The sequence below is a fragment of the Furipterus horrens genome, unplaced genomic scaffold (genome assembly GCF_987537825.1).
Source record: "Furipterus horrens unplaced genomic scaffold, mFurHor1.1.pri manual_scaffold_6, whole genome shotgun sequence".
NCBI classification, from domain to species: domain Eukaryota; kingdom Metazoa; phylum Chordata; class Mammalia; order Chiroptera; family Furipteridae; genus Furipterus; species Furipterus horrens.
Window position 1 is genome coordinate 3,584,625 of NW_028327176.1, and position 13,883 is coordinate 3,598,507.

Consider the following 13,883-nt stretch of genomic DNA (forward strand, 5'->3'; position numbering starts at 1 on the left):
CCTGGAGAAAGGTTTGTCGCTTTTGTTTGTTTTTTCAAAGGGCCACCTTTCGGTTGCAGGTGCTTTGTATTGTACTTTTCTTTCTTTTTTTTTTTTTTTTTTAAAGACCATCTACCTGTTTCTGGCCTGATCCTGATGATTTCCTTTCCTCTACTCCTCTGGGCTTGTTTGTTGTTCTTTTTTTTAGATCCTTTACGTAGAGAGTTAGAGTGTTTCTTGGAGATTTCTCTTGTTCTCTGAGGTCGGCCTGCTGTGCGCATGTCTCTCCAAGACCCTCCCTGAGCTCTCTGAGCAAACCCCCGTCGGTGGGGCCGCCGGAGCACGTGGCGGTTCTTGTTTCTGTCTGTTCGATGGTTCGTTTTCCTGAGGAATGGCGCACTCTTTGTCTCAACCGCCGCGGCAGCGGTCTTACGAGGGCCCCAGACCTGGCTTTCTTGTCAAGGTGAAACTCAGAACTCAAAACAGACCGCATCCCGGGACCTGAGGTGTCCTGTGTCCGCAGGCTGAGACGAGCCGCGTGAGCTGAAGGGCTCCGCAGAGGGCCCGTGGGTCCTCAGAAGCCGGGGAGCTGCTTGCTTCCTGCCGTGGGCGATTCACGGGTCCCCGGGAGGTGGCGATGGAGTTCTGAGAGCGTGGTGGGGTCACGCGGCTGCCAATGCACCCCTGCGTGGTGAAAGATCAGTCCCCCCAGCTCGTGGCCGATCCTAGCCTTGGCCTCCCTCCGTTGCCTTCTGCGAGCGCTGCAGTTCTGTTCAGACGCGCGACCGGGTGCCCGTTGACCGGCCGCTTGGGCAGCACCGCCCTGGCCCTCTGCCCCCAGGGCTGGGTGAGCCAGGCTGGCGGGGGCGCCGGGGAGGGTGGGCGTTGGGGGCGCATGAAGCTTTCTCGGGTGGGTTGAAAATGCTACCGCAACCATGAAGGCTTTAAAAAAAAAAAATGCACGCGTGTGTCTTCTCCCACGCGAGAACTAAGCCGCCAAAGCGAATGCTTAGCCCACTGTCAAGGAAGCCGGGGTCTGTCCTGCAGCACTGCCAGGTGCCACCAGAGCAGTGACGGAGGCCCCTGGAGGAGGAGACAGGTCGCTCCCCTCCCGGCAGTGTGACTCCTCCCGGGCCGGGCGTGTGCCCAGCGGACCGCTGCCGGGCCCAGGAAGGCCTTTGGACGCGAGAATGACATGATGTGATTTGTGTGTTTTAAAGATCAGCCCGAGTTACCTCTTTTATTTATGGATTTTAAATGTTATTTATCTCACTTAGGTTTCTGATATTAATAATGTTTTCAAATTTTGCGTTAGAGTTGACCTTCAATATTAGTCTCAGGCGTACGGCCTAGTGGTTAGACATTGGTGTCACTGACAAAGCGGCCCCCCCGAAAAGTCTGGGACGGGGTCTCCTTTAAAAGGGTATTCATCCCGTTCAAGAGGGCCCCCCACCCCTTATCTAATTGTCTTTGAATTTATTGGCACCCTACCGGTTGACCCGGTTCTCTAGGTGGCAGGGGCACAGCCCCGTCCCGCGTCGTCTGTGTGCTGTGAGTTTGCCACCCGACCCTCTTCCGTCCCCATTCATCGCCCCTCCCCCCACCCCCGACCCCCCCGAGACCCCTCTGTGATTTGACATTGGAAATGACACGTGAGGTGTGTCCCGAGAGCGCGTAGGACTCAGACCTGCGATTTTCACCCGGGGGCCGCGCCTCGCCGGTGGGCTGCGAGGACTCGGAGAACACGCGGCCTGTGACCGTTCAGTCAGGGGCGCTGGTCTGTCTTCAAGGCCGTCCTCGCTTTCTTTTCCCGATTCCTCCTTTTTCTCTCCCTGTTTTCTGTTTTCTCAGATGTTTCCCGTGAATTGACCGTCCCGTCGGCTGTGCCGACACGGCCGACAGACCGAGGAGAGCCCTCTGTCTGGGCTCCTGCTTGAAACGAGGTGGTCAGTTTTTAAATGGGACCACCTAAGGGAAGGGGTCGGTCCCCTGACTGAACGGGCAGGTGTTGCGTGTTCTAAACATCCGCGTGGCGCCCCGGGTGAAAACGGCCCCTCGCGTCCCATGAAGAGGGCGAGGTGTGCTTCAGGCCCAGAGGGCGGCCGCGCAGCCGAGGAGGCGGGAGACACGAAGGCCGCAGACCGGGGCCACCCGCCCCTCCGAGGCCCGTGAGTGAGTGGACAGGGTGGGGGACCCGAAGGCCCTCTGGGAAGAAGGACGGTGCGGGGGCCAGGGGCACGTCCACAGAGGAGGCGGGGCAGAAGGCCCAGATGGAGCGGAGCGGAGAGGACGGGGGACCCTGCGAAGGGCAGGGCAGGGCGAGCCGTGGGGACAGGGAGGACGGGGGACCCAGGAGAGAAGCAGGGAAGGGGAATAAGGGGACCGTCCATAGAGGGGGCGCAGTACCCCCGTCACCTGTCCCTCATGGAAGGTCCCCTGCCCGCCGCCCTGCCTCCTCCATGGAGAGTTCCCCTGCCCCTCTGCCCTGCCCCCCTCAGTGGAGGGGGTCCCACCCTCCTCTCGTGTGCTCCCTCAGTACGGGGTGCCCACTGCGCCTGCCCTCCCCCTTCCACGGAAAGTCCGAATCGCCCTCTCCCCGGGCCCCCTCCACTGAGGGTCCCCTCCCCCACCTGCCTCGTTCCGCCCACGGGGGGTCCCCTAACCTCTCTGTCTTCTCCCTCCACGGCGGGTCCCCTACGCCCTCTGTCCTAACACCCATAGGAAGGGTCCCTTACCCCCTCTCTTCTGACCCCGCTATGGAGGGTCCCCAATGCCCTCTGCCCTGCCCCCTCTCTAAAGGGCCCCTTCTCATCTCTGCCCTGTTCCCTCCATGGAGGGTCCCCTCCCCGCTCTGCCCTGACCCTCTATGGAGGGTCCCCTCTTCGCTCTGCCCTGACCCTCCATGGAGGGTCCCCTCCCCGCTCTGCCCTGACCCTCCATGGAGGGTCCCCTCCCCCCTCTGCCCTGACCCTCTATGGAGGGTCCCCTCTTCGCTCTGCCCTGACCTTCCATGGAGGGTCCCCTCCCCGCTCTGCCCTGACCCTCCATGGAGGGTCCCCTCCCCGCTCTGCCCTGTTCCCTTCATGGAGGGGCCCTAGGTTTCCCCTTTCCTGCTTCCCAGTGTCTCCTGTCCCCCCTCTTCCCATGACTCCGCCTGCTTGTCCCCTGTCCCCTCTGCTCTGAACTGCTCCATCTGGGTCTTCTGTGCCCCATGCCAAGGTTCCTCTGCGGAGGGTCCCCCTCCCCGCTGTCCCGTCTGTTCTTCCGCAGAGGGTCTCCTGCCCCCCTTGCCCCGTCCCGTCACTCACTGGCCTCTTCGGGGCGTGCGTCCCGGCCCCGCCTTCACGTCTCCCTCCTCCGGGCCGCGTGCCCGCGTCTCTGTACCTGAAGCACATGTCTCTCCCTCTTCATGGGTCTGAATCCTACCTGTGCTCTCGAGCCCCGTGTCAGATGTGATTTCCAATGTCAAATCACAGCGGGATCTTTAAAAACTATCCATCACATCATGCCATTCTCGTGCCCACCTGAGGGCCCTGTGTCTGCCCACTGGCCCTGCCCTCCCCCCCAGCCAGCCCGGCGGTCTGTGCCCTGGGGGAACTTGCTGTCCTTTTGAGGTGGCTTCCCCCCCGTCCTCCATGGGGCCAGTTGTGTCCCAACAGCCAAGTCTGTGTTTCATTAGGACAAGATCTTGGGGAGCCCTTCCCTGCCCCTGCTGGGGAGTGCCTGCGGAGGTCCCAACCCGGCACTGTGAGCACGGGTCACAGATCTAAGACTCTTAAGACGGGTCATAGAGGTATCATGGCAACCATTGCAGGTGAACCCGGGGTGGGCGTGGGGCGGGGGGGCAAAGGTCAGCCGTTGAGTCTGAATGGAGGGACCGGGAACCGAGGTTTTGGGTGTCCCCTGGAAGCCAGGAGTGGCTTTGGCAGGGACCTGGGAGGGAACTCTCCCGTCAGTGTGCCTCCGGGGCCTCGGCTCTCTGACCCGTCACGGCACCTGCGATCCGGCGCACGCTCTGTGGTGTGGCTGCTGTGTCTGAGGCCCTGTGTTGGGGCCGCAGTAGAAAACCAGTGTGGTCCCCCTCACTGCCTAGTCACGTCGCCTGAGCCTGTTGTTTTCATGGCTCTCAGCATCTCCCGAAACACAATGGTGCTGTCGTTTGCCCCTCTGTCCGCCAGCCGCTCTCAGCCCCTGAAAGGTGGGCTGTGCGGACCCCGCCCCCGAGACACAGGCCCAGCCAGGGGCTTCAGAGGAGCAGAGGGGGGCACACGCTTCTGATCCCACGACATTTCATGTGGGTGTGAAAGCCGATTCATCCACACAGGCTTCCTCAGACCTCTTTACAACATCTCCAGTGCGTCAATGCGCCAATGAGAACCACCCTTTGACTCTCTCGTCCCCCCCGCGTGTCAGTATTTGGTTGAGTCGCGCAGGGGCCGCTCTGTGAGCAGCCTCACGGAGGGAGAGGGTCCTGACCGCAGACCGGTTCCCACCGGGATGGGCCTCCCGTCCCCCATGCCCGTGCGCCAGCCGTGTGGCCTCTGGTGGCCGGCTGACCCTGCTTGCTGTCGCTTCTGGCGGGGCCGGGGGGCCTCCACCCGCGGGCTGCGCCGGCCCTGGTGGTCTCAGCTCCTCGCGTTTGAGTTTTCGCTCGTTTCTTCCTCTCTGCAGCATCGGTAGTGGGCGCAGCTCTGGGACGCTGCGTGGCTGCCGGCCTGCGGTGGGGCCGGCGGTGTGGGGGGCCCTCCTGAGTCCCCCCCCGTAGCTGTCCCACACCCAGCCCACCGCCTCTGGTTCTGTCGGAGGTTCCCGGGGCCAGTTTCAGGGACAGAGTGAGGTCAGGACCTGACCTCTTCTTCCCAGCTCACCGGTGGGGAACCTGAGGCCCCCGCAGAGGGAGTGCCTGCGCAGGGCACACGATGTCACGAGGCCCCGGGCGGTCTGGCTCCAAAACCTCACCTGAACCGGAGCCCCCGCGCCCCTCCCCCACAGCCCCGAGGCTCCTCTGCGGCCCCAGCTGCAAAGCTGCGGAGCCCCCTCCACCCAGGGGCTGTGTCCGTAGACAGGCCGGTGTGGGAGAGCACCCTGGGCCCCTGCAGGCCCCGGCCCCGGGCTGCCCTGCTCTCAGCCAGCCCTGCTGTGGGACAGACAGCTGAGCTCCCCGACCCTGGCCCCCACCTCCTGAGATGGCCGTGGTCGGTCCCCTCCTCCGCCTGCCCCCTGAGCCGTGCGCTCTCAGAAGCAGGGCCGTCTCCTCCCTTTCTGATCTCAGGCTCAGGCCCTGGTGCTCAGCGGGTGCGTCGCTGACCTGACACCCACGGGTTCCCTGAGAAGTGGGGGTGGGGAAGCGCTTCCAGACCGGGCCACCAGAGGGCAGGCGCGCACTGCGGGGGCCCGGGCACCAGGGAGAAGGGGCCGGGGGGGGGGCGGGGATCCCCGGGCGCCCCACCTCCAGGCCTGGGGACAGAGGCAGGCCAGGGGCAGCGGCTGGGCATCTCCCCGCTCCTGCTGCCCGCGCCAGCCTGGGCTCCAGGGTCCTCCTTCCCTCTTCCCTCCTTCTCTCGCCCCTTCCAGAGTCCCGGTCCGTCTGGACTTTGTGCGACGCTGGGCCTGCCTCCTTTGGTCTCTGCGCTTCAGTCTCCTCATCTGTACAAGGGGTACAAATCAGGACCCCCTGCTTTCGTGCGCCCCCCCTAAGCCAGGGCCTGGGGGCCCTCGGTGTGGCCAGGGCAGAAGTGGGAGTCTGCTCCCCAGGGGTCCTCCTGCTCCTCCCCCATTGAGCGGTGTCTTGGGCCATCGCGTCTGTGGGGCTGTGTGGGGCTGGCTGGAGAAGCGGGACCGGAATGGCCGCTCCTTCTCTGGCCCAGATGCTGTCGCAGCCACTTGTGCTAGAATGTCCACAGGATGTCACCTGGGTCCACTGCTCTCACGACAGGCAAGCAGCGGGAGGGACAACATGGGTCGGTGGGGAAAGAACGAGACCCGTGCGTTTTCTCATAGGCTGCGCAGCAGAGGGCTTCCGTCCCATTTCCAGCAGCACCCCGATGCATCCTCTGCCCTTGGCTCCAGCACTCCTGTGAGCCCCTGTCCTCCTTGTGATGCTCCTTGTCCGCCTGGATCCCCCTGCAGTGACCCCGGGGGACCCCGGTCCAGGCTGTATTGTGGACTGGGGGTAAGGATTCTCTGAGCAGTGAGGGTCACTTCTCATCCCAGGTCATCTGCCGTGATGGCCTCCCCACTTCAGAGCCGGCCAGAGGGGACCCCGAGATGCTCACGCCCCAGGGAAGTGAGGGCTATGTGACAACCATAGTCAGACCACCAAGCCAGGCCCAGGGCCCAGGTCACCCCTAGGTGCCTTCCTCCCCTCAAGCTCTGCTGCCTCCGGAGAATGGGTTTCTGGGAGGACCCAGAAACAGGGTGTCATAACAGGGAGGCTCGGTCCCCTGCAGAGTCTGGCCTTTCTCTCCGCCAACACTGGTTTCCACCTGTCAGGACTTGCCCGTTGCTGACCCAGATTTCCAGGCCACTGTGTCAACGCCTCCGGGGAGGGCAGAGTGTGACTTCTCAGGGGCCCACGCAGGACCCATGACAGAGCTCCCTGAGAACCCACCTGCCATGGGACGACAGCTTCCTCCCCAGGAGCCCAGCTGCGTGTGGGCTCGGAGGGCTGTCCTGGATCCACTCTCCTGGTCCAGGCGCGCCCCACGGGGGTGGCTTGGGTGAAAGGCCCGATGTCCGGTGCCTCTGAGTGGGCGGTGGGTGGACAGTGCCCCCAGATGCAGTGGAAAGCATGGAAATTAAGTACTTAGGATGGAAAGTGCCGTACGTGTCTGGGGCCAGCTTCTCTGTGACCGGGCCGCAGTCCCACTGCCGGCTCTCCTGCTGGCCTGGGGTGACGTTTCCACCTCCCTGTTTCTGCTGCAACCCCTGCCCCCAAACCCTGCACAGCCATTCTTCCTGGAGGTCTGATCTTGCCACACAGCCTTGACAGTCTGCCCCCTTGCTGGGGGCCCCACTATCTGGGCCACCATGAGGCATGAATCACGGGGCTGGGCCAGAGAAGCTGCGGACTCAGAAGCTGCCAGAGGCTGCAGGGACGCACAGACCTCAGCGCCTGCAGCGGCCGAGGCCCCACCCTTGGTCAGGGCTGTGCCCCCCACGTCCCACCCTGCTGGCCTCCTGTGGGCCATGTCATCACCTGGCCTCTCCCGGCCCCACGGCAGGACACGGCCCTGACCGCCCAGCCGGAAGGGGTTCGCCAGGATGGTCTAGAATATGCCAATAGTATTCTTTTGACATTTTCCTTAGATTCCGAATGCCCAACTGAAAGTCTTTGTAAAGAATTCCTGGACTCCTAAACATCTGCCCCAGGACTCGGGGGGCCCCGGTTTGAGAAACTTTCAGAGGTGGAGTTGGAGGTCGGAACTAGCCTGGTGTCCCTTTGACTGCCCATTGTCCCTGCGCCACCTCCTCTGACCTCAAGTCCTAATGGAAAGGAAGGATGTCCTAAAGCTTAGATGGACTTCCTTGCCTCGGCGTGTCCTCGGGGATGTCCCAGGCCCTGCGCTGGTCAGACTCTGGGCTCAGGCGAACCTCGTGACTGCTCAGCGGGCTGCCGGCCCATGGAGGCCTCTCTGAGCCAAGGCCGGGCTGCAGGGCCTGGCCGCCAAGGCCGGGGGGCGGGTCCCTGCCTCACCCTCTGCCGCAAGGTCATCCCTCCTTCTCCAACTCTGCCCCTGTGTTGGGCGGTGGGCGGTCCAGAAAACCTCTGCGTTTCCCGTCAGCGTCTGGACGGGGTCTGGGCAGCGCTCCTCGCCGGGCCTTGGTTTCCAGGTGGAGGGTCCACTGTCCCCAGGAGTGGGGCCAGATGGCACATGGCCCTCCTGCAACACGGCCTCAGCTCCATCCCGGACGCCTTAGTGTCTTAGGGGGAGAGGAGAAAAGGGGACTCCGGAGCCGGGGAAGCTGCACAGGAGGGGGGCCACCTGCAGGGCCTCTCCGAGCACTGTCAGCGTGGACGTCCGGGGTGCAGGTGCTGAGTGCCCCCTTGGCCAAGTGTGCCACGTGGGGGAGGGCCGGCCCGGCCCAAGGCTGCCTGCTGGGCTTCAGGGACACCCGGGCTTCCTCGGTGCCTCAAAGTCCACGTCTGCAAAACCTCTCCGAGAATTAGGTGTGAAATCAACGCACACAGGTCCAGGTAGAGAGGCAGCAACCACTTAAAAGAGAGGGCCGGACACCCCGGCCTCCGTTTCATTACTGCTCCCAGGGTGCGAAACTGGACCGGCCGCCTCCCACGCAATGCAGCCTGGTGGCACCACAGCCCGGAGGGACCCTCCCTCACTCCCTGCTGCCCCCCGCCGCCCTCGGAGGTGAAGGGACAGGCCGTGGCTCCGCGGGGCCCGCTGCTGCTCCCTCTGGAACGGGGCTGTTGAGGAGACGGCCGGAGCCCCGGACCCGGAGTGCTCCTCTCAGGAGGAGGCGGGGCTGCCGGCCCCGACCGCACAAGCTTGGTCAGATCTTGGCCCCAAACCCCAAGCCCAGTCCTGCCTCGAGCCCTGGGCTGGGCGTCCATGCCCGGCAGGCCAGTGACAGCGCTGGCTCCTGGGGCCATGGCTGATGGGTCCCTGTGTTTATCACCTGTGGTTTCCCAGGTCCCCAGAGAATGACAGGGACACAAAGACAAGGGAGACAGCGTTTGTGGACTATTTGGAGGCCACAGAGCCAAAGTGACTGACATGACACCTACGGGCTGCTGGAGCGGGACAGCAGCAGAAAGGGCCCGGGTGGCCTCGCAGAACTGTGACGACTCTACAAACACCTGCCGTCAGCGGAGCCACAAGAAGGCCTGGTGCTGAGAAGAGGAGCGTGGTAGAAAGTCTTTATTCCGAGCTGGGCCCCAGGGGGCAGCCCCCCCCTCCACGCAGCCGGGAGACCATCCCCTCCGTCCATAACCGCCGCGCACCCACCGCACTGAGCGTGGCAGTGGTCGTCGTCACTGCTGCGTTCCTCCTGCCACAGAGAGGTGCCACAGTCCTGCAGGTGGCATGTGACCCCAACCACCAGCCTCGGGGGTGGGGTGCCCGGGCCTCTCATTTCAGATACTCACCGTGTCCCTGTCATCGACTGGGGTAGCAGACAGCCGCACTCCACCACTTTCTGCCTGGGAGACGCCAGGCACGTTACCTAACCTCTGAAATGCAGCAAGTAATTCCTGCCTTGCAACTCCTGTCGAGAGGATCGGCAATAGTGTCTCTAAAGAGCCTCAGAATTAGTAGCTGACATTCCCTCACCCAGCAGGTGACATAACTAAGACCCGAAAGCCTCCCAACCCGGCCTCAGCCTCCCCCTGATCCACCCAAATGGGTGTCGCCTTAATTATCTCTGTCCTGCAGGAAATCCTGCCTTGAAGACCCTTGGGATCTGTGGGTGAAACCGGGGGCTGCCTGGGCCCAGCTGGCAACGCTGAGGGGTCAGGACCAGGCTGCCCAACCCCGGGGCAGGGGATGGGCACCAAGTGTCCGGGCCCGGATTGCCCCGGGGGCTCAGGAGAGGCGAGAGATGGACCAGCAGGAGCGTAAGTGGGCGACAGGCGTCCTGGCTGCGCCCCCCCCCCCCCCCGGGGGAGGCAGCTCACAGGGCGGGGCCGGGACGACAGGCGCAACCGAGTGCACAGGCAGTTACGGGCTGATGGGCGTGGGGGCCCAGGCCACACACACGCATGCACACGCACACACGCTCAGCACGCTGCCCTGGCAGTGTCCCCAGCCCCCCGCCGCCACCCCCCCCCCATGGGTCTCTATTGGCTCCTCCTGGGCCATGACCACCTGTTCTCTGTGTATGAGCTTCTCACAGGCACAGCTGTGGCACTCGGTGACAAAGTTCCTGGGGCAGGGCAGGTGCCCAGGAGAGGTTCCCTGCGTGGGTGGGGGTGGCTAGATGCAGGGTGGGCAGGGCAAAGGCCGCCGTGGGCGCCTCTCTAACGCGAGTCACTTCACACGGAGGTGCGCACTGTAGAGGCTGGAAGCGACCTGGACAGAAGCTTTCGGTCACTTCATCGCAGCAGAGCCGACCAGTGACAGAGCCCTGCCCCCGGCCTCACACAGGAGTGTCTGCAGGGGGTGACTCTTCTGTCTCAGTGACAGAGCTGTGGTTCCCGCCACACGGGAGACTGTGTGTTTTTGTTTCAGAATTCACGCCGCTGAATTTCACAGCAGGTACACGGGTCCCTCTCCCAAAAGGGGGGGGCGTTGGGGCACACATCTGTCTGCTTCCTTCCTCTCCCCTCATCTCCCCTTTGTCGTCAGCTAAGCGTGGAAAAGCTGACCAGGAAGCCAGTGAACTGAATGCTGGGCCGGCCCATCTGTTAGGGGCGAGGCCGCCACGCCAGCCTCTGCCCCGGCCTCAGTTTCCTTCTGGTTTGCTATACCTGCGCCGCCGGGCTTTTGTGGGAATTAAGTGCATTTATGTGGGTCATGTGTTTCCAGCTGTGAGAACAGTCAGAAATGTAGGACGCTGATGAAGCCACAGAATAAACACATGCCTTCACCAAAGGGTCAAAGATTTGAAGAAATATTTTGTGTGTGTGTGTGTGTGTGTGTTCTAACAATATTTTATTTACAGAAAGAGGTGGTGAGCTAGACTTGTTCTGTTTTCTATAGTTTGCTGGCCCCTGGCGTATACAAATCAATCTGGCCTTTTCCCAGAGAAATGTAAGTTCACGTGAAAGCAAAATGAATGTGAAATAGAGATTATTTTTTAAAAGGCAAGAATTTTTAGGATTAAAAACTGAGACTTCTAAGAAATTTTAAATCTGAAATGCAGCTTCAAACTCTGCCCCGACCTCAGCGCGGCTCAGCTTCTTCCCTATTATGGGTTGAACTGGCCCCCAGAAGATACCTGTGAATGGGCCCTTGCTTGGACCTGGCTCTTTGCAGAGGGGGTCAAGTGAAGGTGAGGTCATCAGGGTGGCCCTGATCCAATATGACTGGTGTCCTCATAAGAAGAGAAAATGCCATGTGAAGACCCACGGGGGGCGGCCACGTGAGGAGCAAGGCAGGGTTGGAGGTACACATCGAAAATCCACACCAGGGGCCGCGGGAGGAAAGCAAGGACCCTGCCAGAGTCTTGGAGGAGGCGAGGCCCTGCTGACCTTGACCTGGGCCGTCCAGCCTCCAGAACTGACGTCCAGCCTCCAGAACTGTGGGGGAATAAATTGCCACTGTTTGAAGCCCCTGGTCTCGACCTGCATTACAACAGCCGTGGGAAAGGGACCCACTGCCTGACTTGTGGGAAGCCCTGAGGTTGGCCAGAGCCGGGGTGGCTTTGCCCTCGGGCACCTGGCGGTGAGGCTGCGAGGATCACACAGCCCACGGGCTCAGAAGAGGTGCTGATGGGAAGGAAGCACAGGCCCTCCACCTGCCCCAGTGCCCAGGCCTGGAGCTAGTGGAGGGGGCTTCAGACCAGGGCAGAGAAGCACACAGTGGCTGGAGGGAGGTCTGAGGTATCAGAGGGAGCAGTGCCTGGGGGTGTGGGGGTGGGGAGACTGGCGGTCTCTTCCACCCCCTCCTGATGGAGACCCAAGGTGCTCTGAGGCCAGCGACCCCCCTGCTGTGGCTGCTGGCTAGGCGGGGCCTCGCCCCCGCCCTGTGGAAGGTTCTGGGAACGGTGGAGCCCATCTGGGGCTCAGGCAGGAAGCCCACCCGCCCACAGGAGAGGGTATGTGAGTGGCGGGGTGCAGGTCTTCCCACATGGGCTGTGTCCTGGCCTGGACCCAAGGCCGGCCGGGTGTGTTCTCCTGGCAGGAAAGACCCCAGCCCCCTGGCCTGGCTCTCCTGCCCCAGGGTGTGCCTGGCGCCCTGCCCAGCAGCCGCCGCCACCACAGGGAAGGTGGGTGGGTGCCTGGCCTCCCCATCTGGGCGCCCCCCGGCCGACTGGGTCCATGATGACGCCACCAGGGGGCGGTGGGGAGGACAGCTGGGGGGCGGCCCAGGAGCCCTGGCAGCCCTGCAGCTCTGCCCCCTCCACCCTCCTCTGTGTTTAGAAAGCTAAGGAACGGGGGCTGGGAGTGGGGCTCCTTCTCTTCCAGACAGTTCTGGAAACAGTCCGGCTCACTGGTCCTGGCTCCCTGGCGCCCACACAGAGGCTGCTCGGCCCCAGGCAACCCTCACGCCCTCAGCGGCAGGCACCAGGGTGCGGGCCTGTCTCCCCAGTCCTTCCCCGAGGACTGCGGGCCGCTCGGCGCTCCAGCCGACGGAGCAGAGCTCTGGTTCGCATGGCGTGGCCGCACCACGGCCTCCTGAGACACTGCGGAGGGCCGGCCTCCCCAGCCCTGCATTCCTGAGCCTCTCCAAGGACACTTGACCTCCTCCTGCGGTTTGTGCTGGTCCGACAGCCCCCACGCCAGGGCCGCCTCTGACGCACACATCCTGAGCGGGCATGAGGCTCCTGCACTATGGGAGGTGACCTTGAACCTGCCGCTGACCATCTGCAGGCTCGCAGGGCGGTGCACCTTACAGCAGGGCACAGCGTGAGTGCAGTGGCGAGGGAGCCGGAGACCGGGGGGAGCGGCCCCCACACAGGAGAGGATGCATGGCTGCCACTCCAGCAAACGACATCACAGCTGCCACTTTCTGAGCATCTACTAAATGCCAAGAGTTAATGTCTGTATCTCCAACCCCCAGGGAACCTCCATGACACACATTATCCTCTTTTTAAGGATGAAAACCCGAGGCCCCAAGAGATCAAGGGTGAGCCTGGGATGGCAGAGCGGGCCGGATGGACCCAGGCCTCCCCGACCCCCACGCTCGCCCTCCTCTCCTACCTCCCTGTACCCCAGCAGGGCAGGGTGCTGCTGCAGCCCCCGTGGGGCCTCGAGGGGTGGGACCCTGAGGGAGAGGGAGGGAGGAACGTCAGGTCCTGCAGGAACGGGGCTCTGGGTGCCCCAGTGGCCTGTCCTGGAGTCGGTGGGCCGCCAGGACAGCAGCGCTGGGACGGGGGGGTCTTCCCTCCCAGGCTTTGGTCTGCGGGCCAGGGTCAGCACCCAGCGCGATGACGGCCTGGGACCACAAGGTGGCGCCCGCACCCCTGCCTCTCGGTCAAGTGCAGGGAGCGCTCGGACTGCGCCAGGAGCTGGAGAGCCGGCTGCAGGCCAGAACCGGGGCGCAGAGGGCGCTTCCACCCGAGGGGCGTCCGGGGCCCTTCTGAACGTGGGGTGCTCGGCGAGCCCAGAGGTGGGGAGAGGGCCCTCAAAACGGAGGGAGCCCTGTGAGAACCTGGAGGGATGAACGAGTGAGAGACAGTTCCCAGCTCGGCGGGGCTGACCTGGTTTGTGACAAAGTTCCTGGTGTGAATCTGTCATCATGAAGGCCCTGGCCCTATCGTTCCGCACATCCCAACACTTTTGTTCCGAGGGTGCTCGTAGGGTCTGTGGGCAACGTTGCAGGGAGAAGGTCCTGGGGAGATGGGCCGCCAATGCCCCAGAAGCATTTTGTTTAGTTGAGAAGACAGCAGGAGCCCCTGCAAGGCCCCAGGCCGCTCTGGCCAAGGTGAGGGGTGGGGGGAGGAGGCAGGAGGCAGTGTGGCTGGGTAAGAAGCTACGTCCTCAACGGGGTCAGCAGGCAAGGAAGTGGAGCAGAGAGGGACCCACATGGGAGACCGTGCCTGTGCTTGAACATTCCCGCTGCAGTCTTCCCCGCCTGACCCCACTTCCTCCCCTGATGGTCACAGAGGGGACCTTCTCCCAAAAGAAGGCCCTGTGCCACCCTGGACCCCAGGCTCAGTCCTCCTGTCCAAGTGTGGCCTCTCCCAGTCCCATCTTTCCAAGCTCTGCTAAGAGACCTGACAAGCCCACAGCCAGTCCGCACCCCTGCATTAGTGGACTCTGTGTTCACCCAATGCCATCGGGT

General features: G+C 63.2%; 1 long non-coding RNA gene across 1 annotated transcript; it reads left to right on the forward strand.

Annotated features, from left to right (window-relative positions):
* The first annotated feature begins 9,777 nt into the window (after positions 1–9,777).
* Positions 9,778–11,206, forward strand: LOC150005603 (uncharacterized). Its single transcript, XR_016511684.1, has 2 exons — positions 9,778–10,688; positions 10,801–11,206. It is a non-coding gene; the product is annotated as an uncharacterized LOC150005603 (long non-coding RNA).
* Positions 11,207–13,883: the final 2,677 nt, after the last annotated feature.